The sequence below is a fragment of the Sapajus apella genome, unplaced genomic scaffold (assembly GCF_009761245.1).
Source record: "Sapajus apella isolate SASKATOON/1434 unplaced genomic scaffold, GSC_monkey_1.0 scaffold76, whole genome shotgun sequence".
Lineage (NCBI taxonomy): Eukaryota > Metazoa > Chordata > Mammalia > Primates > Cebidae > Sapajus > Sapajus apella.
Window position 1 is genome coordinate 8535713 of NW_022437016.1, and position 11637 is coordinate 8547349.

The 11637-nt window shown below is 45.1% G+C and overlaps 1 protein-coding gene across 2 annotated transcripts in view; it reads right to left on the reverse strand.

The window, feature by feature from the left end:
* The window catches only part of STRBP (spermatid perinuclear RNA binding protein), a 167529-nt gene extending 156919 nt beyond the window's left edge, over positions 1 to 10610 (reverse strand). For both annotated transcript variants that reach the window (XM_032251616.1, XM_032251619.1), the window contains exon 1: positions 10467 to 10610. The gene's annotated coding sequence lies outside the window, so the exon portion shown is untranslated. The remainder of the gene's footprint in view (positions 1 to 10466) is intronic.
* Positions 10611 to 11637: the final 1027 nt, after the last annotated feature.

The following is an 11637-nucleotide window of genomic DNA, read 5'->3' on the forward strand; positions in this document are numbered from 1 at the left end:
GGCTGGGCACAGTGGCTCATGCTTCTAATCCCAGGGCTTTGGGATACACAGGCAGGAGGATGGCTTGAGCCCAGGAGTTCAAGACCAGCCTGGGCAACACAGCAAGACTCATCTCTACAAAAATTTTTTTTTTTCCCGAGACAGAGTCTTGGCACTGTCACCCAGGCTGGAGTGCAGTGGTGCAACCTCGGCTCACTGCAATCTTCACCTCCCAGGTTCACATAATTCTCCTGCCTCAGCCTGCCAAGTGGCTGGGACTACAGGCGTGTGCCATCACACTTGGCTAATTTTTGTATTTTTAGTACAGATGGGGTTTTACTGTGTTGGCCAGGCTGGTCTTGAACTCCTGACTTCGTGATCCGCTTGCCTCAGCTTTCCGAAGTCTGGGATTATAGGTGTGGGCAACAGAGTCCAGCCTAAATTTTTTTTTAATTAGCCAGGCATGGTGACACATGTCTGTAGTCCTAGCTACTTAGCAGACTGAAGCGGGAGGATTGGTTGAGCCTAGGAGGTCAAGGCTGCAGTGAGCTCTGACCACACCACTGCACTCTAGCCTGGGCAACAGAACTAGACCCTGTCTCAAAAAGAAAATTATATATATGTATATAATTTATATATAAAAGATACATATTTTATAAATAATTTTATTTATAAAATTTTATTCATATGTAATTATACAATTTGTGAGTATATACAAACATATGTATATATTTGTATATCCCAATGCAACTAGCACAGTGCTTAATAAGGACTCAAGATGAATAAATTAATAAGGATACTCATGAAGAAAAACAGAAATACAGCAAAAACACAACTTCAAGGTGCATAATATTCCAAAGAAAAACAGAAATTAAAACTTTAAAAAATTAAACCTTTTCCAAGTAATGGACTACAATTAATAAATCATTCAACAAATACTAAGGTTCCTACTAAATGCCAGGCACTGTTCTACCAGATGCTTGAAATCTACAGAAAACAAAACCAACAAAATCCTTGTTTTCATGGAGCTTATATCACGTGGAGAAAAAAAGGCAATAAATAATATAAGCAAAATATGATAAGTGAAATGGTTTTAAGTGGTATGTATGGAGAAAAAAAAGGACGGGAAAGGTTGGGTAGGGAAAACCAGAAATGGAGGGGCTGCCATTTTAATAGGGTGGTAAGAGAAGGCCTCACGGAAAATGAGAGATAAGATGGAGCCAAGCAAATGTCTGAAAAACTGCATTCTGGACAGGGTAAACAACAATTGCAAAGGACATGAAACAGAAATATGCCTAATACATTAAAGAATCTGCAAAAAGACCATTGTGGCCAGAATGGAGTAAGCAAAAAGAAGAGTAAGAGAAGATGAGGTCAGACAGCAAAGAAGACTTTAGATCATGAAAGGACTTGATAGGACTTTGTGTTTTACTCTGAGTCAGATGGGGAATCACCAGAGGGTTTTAACTAGAGAAGACAAAATGTGACTTATCTTTATGTTACTGCATTAAGAATAGACTATAAGGAGGAAAGGGCAAAAAAAAAAGGAGGCGGGGAGCTACTGCAATAATTTGGAAAAGGTGATGTAGGCTTACACCAGTGAAAGTGATGAGAAGCAGTCAGATTCTGGATATATTCTAAACAGGGCTGGTAAGATTTCCTAAGGGATCAGATGTGATGTGTGAAAACAGTCAAGAATGACTCCAGGTTTTGACCTGAGAAAACAGAAAGATGATGCTGATATTTACTGAGATATCAAAGATTATAAAAGGAGCAAGGGGAAGAGGAGACAGAGTAAGCTCAATTTGAAATAAGGATAAAAGATGTAAGAGGAGATGTCAGGTAGGCAGTGGCATATATAAGCCTGGAGTTCCAGACTAGAGATAAAAAATTGAGTCAGCCAGGCGCGATGGCTCACATCTGTAATCCCAGCACTTTGGGAGGCCAAAGCGGGCGGACCACTTGAGGTCAGGAGTTGGGAGACCAGCCTGGTGAAACCCCATCTCTACTAAAAACACAAAAAAATTAGCTGGGCATGGTGGCATGCCAGTAATCCCAGCTACTTGGGAGGCTGGGGCAGGAGAATAACTTGAACCCAGAAGGTGGAGGCTCAGTGAGCCAAGACTGTGCCATTGCACTCCAGCCTGGGCAACAAAAACGAAACAAACTCAAAAAAAAAAAAAAAAAAAAAAAAGAAAATCTGACAGTCATCTTCATGTGCATTTAAAGCCATGAGAATCAATGAGAACACCAAGGGAATGAGAATATGAACAGAGATCCCATAAGAGGTAGGTGTAATGAGAAAGAACCAAAAAAGAGACTATGAAGCCAAGTAGGTAGAAAAACCAGCAGAGTGTGGTATCCTAGAAACCAAAGCAGAAAGTGTTTCACAGAAGGAGGCACCCATTTCTGCCAAATGCTGCTAATAGGTCAAATAAGAATTACACTTCGTAGTTTAGACAGATGCAGTTTCAGAAGGGCGGTAGGGTTAAAAATCTCACTACAGTGATCTCAGGAGAGAACATGAGAATTAAAGATGAATAGAAGAAATAACTTTTCCAAGAAGTTTTGCAGTAAAAGGGAGCAGAGAAATTGGGTAGCAGCTAAAAAAGGCACTGTGGTCAAGAAATGGCTGTTTAAAAAACAAAAAAAAAAAAAAAAAGAGGAAATATAGTATGTATGTGTCAAGTGGAATGAGCCAGTAGACAGGGGAATAATGATGCTGCAGGAGAGAGAGACGTCGTCTCAGCTGTTAATAGAATTTCACTAGAAGAGTCAAATGGCCCAATGAAGAGAAATTTCACTAGGCTTGTGGGCAGTAATTCCAGAGTACTGTTACTTTTTGTGATACTAAAGAAAGGAGAGAGCAGCCCATAATTCTACTTCACATGTCACAGGAGGCTCAGAAGAGAGGGTGGACCACTTGCCAAGAAACTTTTTGTTAGACATTTTATATGTTATTTCATTTAAGCACAAAATAACTTCATGAGGTATTATCTTTATGTTACAGATAAGAAACCAGAGGCTCAGAGAGAACAAATAATATGCTTAACTCACAAAGCTGGTAAGTGGTTTTTAAGGGCCATGTTTTAAATCCAAGTCCTTCTGAGTATAAGATAAGGAATTATTGTTAATTTAGGGGGTTAAAATCATGTTGTGGTTATGTGGTTTTTTTTGGTTCTTATCAGTCAGAAATATATACTGAAGTATTTATGGAGCAAAGTATATGATGTCTAAGATTTGCTGTGAATTCTCTGACAAAAAAAAAAATAGTAAAATGCAATTGTGAGTGAGGGATGAGCAGCAAAATGCTAATAACAGATGTCACTGGTTGATGGATATATGGAAATTCATTATACTGTTTCCACTCATATACATCTGAAAAGTCCACGATGAAAAATGAAAAATAAAAATCCAGGTCCTTTTGAGTCCATCACATCAAAGGCTGCCCTTAATTTCTGCTCAATCCTTCCTTAAAAAAAATATATATATACATATATATATATATATATGCTTTATAGCTTCTAAACAATTTTTGTTTCTTTAATCTTCAATATAACTCTGTAAATTAGGAGTATTATTCCCGTTTCAGTCTTAAGGAGAGACAGCTACAACTAGTAAATAGGATCAGATCTCACAGCTAAGTCTTTTAGTAACAAAAGCACTCTTCTAATACAGCAATTAAGGTTGTACACCAGGCACTGTGGGCCTACCTGTACTCCACCCAGTACCAGTACTTTTTCTCAGATTCATTACTATCCCATAATCCTGGGACTCTGAGCTTCCTAGGAGGACTAAGCATTATCCCATTCAGTCCATGAAAAGACTCGTACTCAACAGCTTAATTAAAAGAGGCAGATTTCAAATTTGCTCAGCCATCAACCTTCATTGCCAAATTCAGAAACTAACATGAATTTGATATACAATTTCTGAGTGATCTGATAGTGTGCCAATTTCTGCTCTAAAGTGAACTCCTTGTGCCTCCATTTCTCTAAAACATCTCATCAAAGGCTTGAGATGTTTACTCTCTCCAACTTTTAATCATCAAAACTGCAACACTTTTCCCCTCTAGCTCACTAGCTTTGCTGAGTTATTCAGTTATTTAACTAAAAAGTTACCCAGTATCCAAAACTTCACTAGGTTAAAATTTAGTTTGCCTAAGCTGAACAGAAGCCTATGATTAGATGCAATGTTTAATGAGTTTCAGATTTAGTTGGATCTATAAACGTCTTAAACATGAACTGCCAGCCAGGCGCAGTGGCTCATACCTGTAATCCCAGCACTTTGGGAGGCTGAGGCGGGCAGATTACAAGGTCAGGCGTTTGAGACCAGCCTGGCCAACATGGTGAAACCTTGTCTCTACTAAAAATACAAAAAATTAGCTGGACATGGTGGCGCGTGCCTGCAATCCCAGCTACTTGGGAGGCTGAGGGAGAACTGCTTGAACCCAGGAGGTGGAGGTTGGGGTGAGTGGAGATTGCACCACTGCACTCCAGCCAGGGCGACAGAGCAAGACTCTGTCAAAAAAAATAAACAAAACACAAAACACATCTTTGAGTCTAAATTTCAATTCATGTTTGCTGAATTAACTGGCAAAACAGGCTTAATAATGGCATACTAAAACAACCACGTTAAGAAAAAATCTAGATAGAGCCCTTTAGGACAATTACTAGTCACTATATGTCAACAGTACTACACTGGTTAAATTAAATTCATAAACAAAATGCTGACCTGCCCAATAGGATAGTGTGAAAAATCCTGGCACCTGGAAAACTGCAAAGAACAGGAAATTCTTCAGGTGCAGTAAGAAACTACATCTTACCCATGACCCAGAAATGCCTCAGAATTACACAACCTGCTGCAGAATTCTCACTTTTCAAGTGGAAATGAACCATGAAGTCACACAATGCATAGCTGTGATTTTATTATTGATGTCATCAACTGTACTCTTTCAAGTTATGCTAAAGTTAACTGAAGAAAGCAGATGTTTTATACAGTGTTAGTTATGTCAGATGTTAAAAGAGAATTTGAATACCAAATAAATAAAATTTAGGACTGCTTCATTCACTCAGCCACATCCACATATGGAGAGTCTATTGTGAGGTAGGCACTATACTTCTCAAATAGGGTTCACTTAATGGACCCTTAGGACAAGAAACAATACAAATCAGACATGAAAGTTACAAATCAGATCATTTGGTTACCTCACTATTCAATGCAAGAGCTAAAAGCTATATTAAAGATTAACATACCTTTCAGGCTCAAATCACCAAATTATCTATATCACCATTAATCTGGCCTTATTTACTTTATTTCTATTTTAACTGACATATACATTAAACTTACATCTCTCAGTAAGGTTTCTAAAACTAGACTCAATTAGCAAGCCTCTTAGAATTGCCAGTCAGAAACAGTTTCTGTAGCTAAACGAATTTTGAAAAACAACCAATCTTCCAATAAAAGGATGTATGCAAAACAAATGAAAACAGAAAAGCAATAAAATGGGTAACAGTGTTCAAACACGTTACATAAGAAAGTAAACTATTAGAGTGGATCACCTAGCAAAGACCGACCACTAACAGAACTGGGTACTACCAAGCTCAAGGCAAATTAACGTGTAATAAAGTAACCTATGCTGAGGTAGGAGAACGGCTTGAGCCCCAGGAGTCCAAGATCAGCCTGGGCAACACAGCAAGACCTGGAGACTTGGTCTGTACTAAAAGTAAAGAGAAGAAAATAGCCAGATGTGGCGCATGCCTGTAGTCCCAGCCACTCAGAATGCTAAGGCGAGAGGATCACTTGCGCTCAGGAGTTCCAAGTTACAATGAGCTATGACAACACCACCGCACTCCAGCCTGGGCCACAGAGCAAGAAGACCTTGTCTCTTTCAAAAAAAAAAAAAAAAAAAAAAAGGCAATTTGCTATTTACCTTTTGCTGTGTCAATCATGACCAGCATCTGGATGGCTCTTTACAACTCGTAAACCAAACACGACATTAAGAAAGCATTTAAAAATCATTCCCCCTCAACTAGAGCATAACCTGTCAATGCACATGGAAATACCAAATGATAGGTAATTATCTGATAACTAAAACTTGAAAAAGAAGTATTCAGTAAATTAGAACAAGGAAAGCTTGATGTCACTAGCAGACAGGCTAGCTCTATTTTTCTGTTCCAGCCACTCAGGCAGTAATCCATTTTCTGCAAAATAAATAGGAAAATGTATTATGTTTATTATTTCTGATATAAGAATTGAATTCACTGAGCCAAAGAAGTACTCTGTCTCTGGAAATTCCTGCTTAGAAACAATCTTGGGCTATAGCTAGAACCCAATGTCTCTCACAAGCTTCTGCTCAGGCTGAAGAGTTCAAATCAGCACTAACACTTAGCTGAGAAATGGGAAAGGTAAGCAGAGAGCAAAGAATGAACAAGCTTCAATTTGCAGACATCTCTAATATTCACATAAGTTTCATCTCTATTCAACTTTCTCACGACAAATTAATCCACCTAATGGCAAATTATGAAGTACTAATAGCTGACCAGTCTAAAAGCCACAAGGGAGAAAAAAGGAACTAAAGAAATAACATCTATCCCCATATTTACGTAGTTCTAATCTTTTCAAAAGACTTAAACTTGTTTTATATAAGCCATCTTGATTCTCATGGGAGATGGATAGAGTCAGGTTTCTGGAGAAGAAACCAGCACAAAGGGATTAAATATCTTGTCCAGCAAGTCACTAGTGAAAATAAAACCAGAACCCAATTATTTAGCCTACAAAGCCTACATAACCTGCTTTTTTTGGTTCATAAACTTAGGATATCCAAAGTGCCTACAAATCATCCCAACTCATAGAACTTCACAGAACAAATATATATAATCAGAACACTTTGCTAGAATTGAGTATTGTGAGCAAGAAAGTACTGGGCACCCCAAGTTAATAACATGAACTCACATAATGGACTTAAAAAATAAAAGGAGGAAACAATGGCTATGTTGGAGAGAATTTTCAAAGCTCACTCTATTCATCTTATATCCTATTGCTCAAATTCTCTGCCAAAAAGCAAATGAGGTCAGACATGCTCCCAATAATTATATTGCATACATAACATCAAATCTCAAAATACTGGAAGAGTTTCAATTGAAGGCATATTATACTTTAAAAATCTTTCCCTCCAAAAATAAAATCTTATAGCAATGCCTTCAGATCATTATTTTCCTGCCATGACACACTTCAAATTTGGATTTTACAAATCATTAGCTTCCAGTTTTTTTTTAAACATTTATATTTACAGATTCTTATTAAAGTTTGGTGTTCTGCTTCGCCCTCATTACATTTAAGAAAGATTCCCACTTCCACTCAGACTTATTATTTGACCATACAATGGCCGAAGATACTTCCTAAATTGACAAAACAAGAAAACTAATCAACCCAGAAAGCTCCCAAGCTACCAAAGTGGACCTTTTATTTGAAATCTACTAGATAACCACACTACAGGTTATGTGAAGCCCACGGAGTGATAATTGAAGTTATTTCTGCAACACGATGAAATTTATTTTTTAGCAAAATCTGTAAGACTTAATTTACAACTGTCAAAAGGGAAGTTGTTTTCCAAGATTCTAGGAAACCTTGCTTACTGAAGCAGTCTCAAAGTAGTTTGCTTAATCCTTTCAAATCCCAAAGAATCTAACACCAGCCACAGAACAGTGAATGAGACTTGCACTGAAATCAATTGTGTTCAAATCCCTAAAGGTTACTTCCCATGTGTTTGGCAAGCTGAAGGCCATATGTCCACCCAACCCCGTTAAGTGTCTTTCCTCAATAAAGCTAATATTACACTTCCCAACTCAAATCAAGAATCCAAAAGCCTCCAACTAAATTTTACTTGAACTATTCAGGAGAAAAAGTCAACAATCCAGAATCAGTTTATTCATGCCTTTAAACAGTGTTAGAATCAAAAAGCTCCAATTTTGCCACTTTTAGGAGCTAGGTGGGCATTACATCCGTCTGCTAGTAGCATGGGACTCAGATATTACATCACCCCATGCCTGAATACACGCCCATTACCCAGAAAGCACCAGGGTATCTGAGACATTGCACCAAGGTATCCCTTTCTCCGTCTCTTATACATAGCCCTTGAATGCTACTGGCTGCTGGGCCTGCTCTCTTGCAGTTTCACAAAGACATCTGCCCTGCACCTGCTGCAAACCCATTTCCATTCACTCTCGGTGCACTCCTCATGACCCTGTGGGGCTCTTCTGTCCACTCATCAAACCAATAAGCTAGGATGATACCCACCACACACCTCTTCCAAATTTTGGGATGTGCACTCATTTCTCCTTCCCCCTCCCCCTTTCCTCATTTACTGGGTTCTGGAATTAAAAGCAGGCTCGATGTTCTCTCTGACCCTAGGAGTATGAGCTTTCAGATATGACACTGGGTTTAACGTCCTCCATTTTCCATCAACATCACCCCAGGATCCAGGTCCCCCCACCTCACCCCTCAATCTCCAGTTTCTCTTAGTATGGAATTTAATCCATTCCATTTAGTTATTTTTCCAACTTCTGCACTCTGTCTGCCCTTCCTTATACTTTCAGTGACCTAAAAATTTTGGCCCCTTTCATCTCTCAATACTCAAGGGTTCCAATCTCTCCCCAAACTCCCACCCCTTGGATCTTCCATGCTCTCTTAAGCAACCTGTCTTCCTGGCTCTCTTCAACTTAAACACTCATTTCCTGCCCTAAACCTGGGCATCCTATTTCCCACCACCACCACCACCCCATTCGAATCCAGCACCTGTGTCTTTCTAGTTACAGACATGTCCACATACATCCCTACCTCGCCCTTCTCCTACTCCACTATAGATACTAAGCATTCTTCTACATCCTCTACCCCAAAATAGTCTACTTTCCTTCTTTCTCTCTACCTCCCTTCTCCCTACAGCACAAAATTCAGTGCCCCAAATCTGTGCTTCCCTCCCTCCACCTACTGTACTCCAGACCCGTCCACCTTCCCCTCCAGTCTATCCCGTTGTCCCCCTCTAGTGATTTCCTTCTCACACAGTCCCCTCCACTTTCCTCCTCCCCAACCTCTCCACATTTCCTGCCTCAGAAATCTTTCCATTTGTCCCCACACTTTACCTACCACTACAAGAACACTTCCCTTTCCCCACCCCCTTTTGCCCTCTACCTGACACACACTCCATGGCACCCCACACACCTGTCCCTCTCCCCCAGCTCCTGCCCCTAATGTCCTCCAACACTTGCCAAGAGCCCCTCACCCTCCGTTCTACCCCAAAGTTCGCTCTCTGGCTGCTCCCACCTTCTTCCATACTGCCTGCATGAACACCCTCCATTTCACTCACTTCTACCGCTACCCTTTAAATGCCGCACACACCTCCAGCTCTCCATCACCATCATCCTTCTGCTGCTATCCCCACCTCTCTCCAAGCCCTCAAACTCAGTCTCTGCCCCAATCAACTTCCCCCTTCCACCCCATACTCCTCTTCCCTGAGCACCAGATACCTGCCTCTTTATCCTCACCTGTCAACCCCCTCCTGCCTCCCTGCGGTCTCCCCTATACACCTGAACACACACTCCCTCACACCCTTCGCAGGTCTTCTGGAGCCCCCAGGCCTACCCCTCATTTTCCTATCACCCCAGATACCTAGGCACCCTTCTCCCTTCTCTCCCTTTCAGGCGCTCCCTGCCGGCCCTCACTTCCTCCTGCCCCGAGCCCTTCTCCTCCATCGTCCCCCTTCACGGGCGTCCCGGTGGCCTTCCTAACACCCGCCCCACTTCCTGCCCCTGGTACGCAGCGCTCCTTCCAGTCCGGCTCGAGTCCCCAGTCTTCTCCCTCCATTCCCACCCACTCGCCCGTGCCCTCCCCAAAGGCCCCCTCACTCCCTCTTGAACTCCACAATATAGTGCCCCCCCACCGGCCGGAATGTCCTCCATCTCGCACGCGCCTGGCCCGGGGGGCCCCCAAACCTGCCCAAAGGCTGTCTTCCTCCATTGGGCCAGATCCCTCTGCACCCCTATTTACCCCCAAACGTGCCCACATCCTCCGCCTGCCCCCGAAGCCTCTCCCCCATCTCCTTCGCCCGATGTCCTCCAACACCTGCCCCGAGCCCCGAGCCCTCCGTCCCGGCAGACCTCCCGGCGCCGCGTCCCCCCACCCTGCCCACGCCCTCCCCTGCTCGGCCCGGACCCCGTCCCCGCGAAGGTGAGGAAGGCTGCCCGCTGCCCTTGCCCGAAGCGGCCGAGGCACCGCAGCGGCGGCGGCGGCGGCCACAATGCCGGAGCCGCGAGGCCGGGATTGCTCCCTGCTCTCCGCCTCGGCCGCCACCGCCGCCGCCGCCGCTGCTAAGGACGCACAACAAACAATGCGGGGCCCGGGCCGGCTCCGCCAACCGCCTCAACCGCCGCCTTAACCGCCGCCCGCCCGGGACGGCCCGCCGCGCAGGCGCCCGCCCCGCCGCCGGAGCCTACCCGCGCCGCCGCGCTCTGCCCGCGCCCGGTACCCGCTCCCGCTCCGCCGCCGCCGCCACCTCGCCCGCTCGCGTCTCTGGCTCCTCAGCCCAGCGGCGGCGGCTGCGGCGGCTGCTGCCCTGGTGGCGCTCGCGGCTCCGGTCTCCGCTTCGGCGGCGGCAGCGGCGGCGACGAGCACGTGACACCGCCGAGCGCGCCCATTGGCAGGGCTGGGGGGCGGGCCCCGCGGCTGCTGGGGAACGGAAACCCCGCCCCCTCGTTCGCCGCGCGCCCCCTCCATGCGCGCCCTGCAGCACCTGAGAGCGCCAGCCAGCGCCCGCCGCCGCCGTGCCGCGCCGCCGACTGCGCCAACTGCGCACCTGGGAGCGCGCAGGGAGCACACGCGGCCGGCGGTCGCATGCACCTGCGAGCGGAGGCTTACGTAAACTGCGTCCCCGCCTTCCTCCCGGCGCCGGGCCCCCTCCCGCTGCAGCACCTGAGCCCAGCTGCGCTAGCGGCGTAACTGCGGCGGAGCGGAGACGAGCTGCGCGGGGAGGCTAGCGAAATGCACGGAAACTTCGTAACTTCCGAACCTGGGAGCGGCTGCGAGCCGCCCTCCCCGGGACCCGCACCCCAGTGCAGGATTCTCCCCAACCCCAGCAGCCACACAAACAGAGTAGGCGCCTCACTGCCTCCCGAGGTGGAGGGGCAGGCCAGTGGGCTTTGACTTGTGCCTCTGCCCACCTACTTGCTGGCTGCGTGACCTTGGCCGAGTTACAGAACCACTCCGAGCCTCAGTTTCCCCAGCAGGGAAACTGGGACAATAATTCTAATTTAGGAGCTGTTGGGGAGATGGCATAAGACAATAGGTGTGAATTCTCCTGGCACATGGCAGTCATTGAACAGACGCTGCTACAATCACCTTCACACGCCCATAATGAACCTCCCTGGGATTGAGTTTGGGCCCAGGACCTCTCTGACCTCCTTATGGTTGGGTCAGACTTTGGCTGAACACCTATCAATTCTGTGCCAGGGGAGGCGCTGGTGCAGAAATAAAGGTTCACTTTCTATCCTACAGTCACTGGCTGCTGCACGTTCTTGGTGCCCAGCATTCTGCCGGCGGGTTCAGTCCCTACTGAGTACCTGCTGTATACTGGGCGCGGTGTCCGGTGCTGGGATCCCCTGGCAAAGG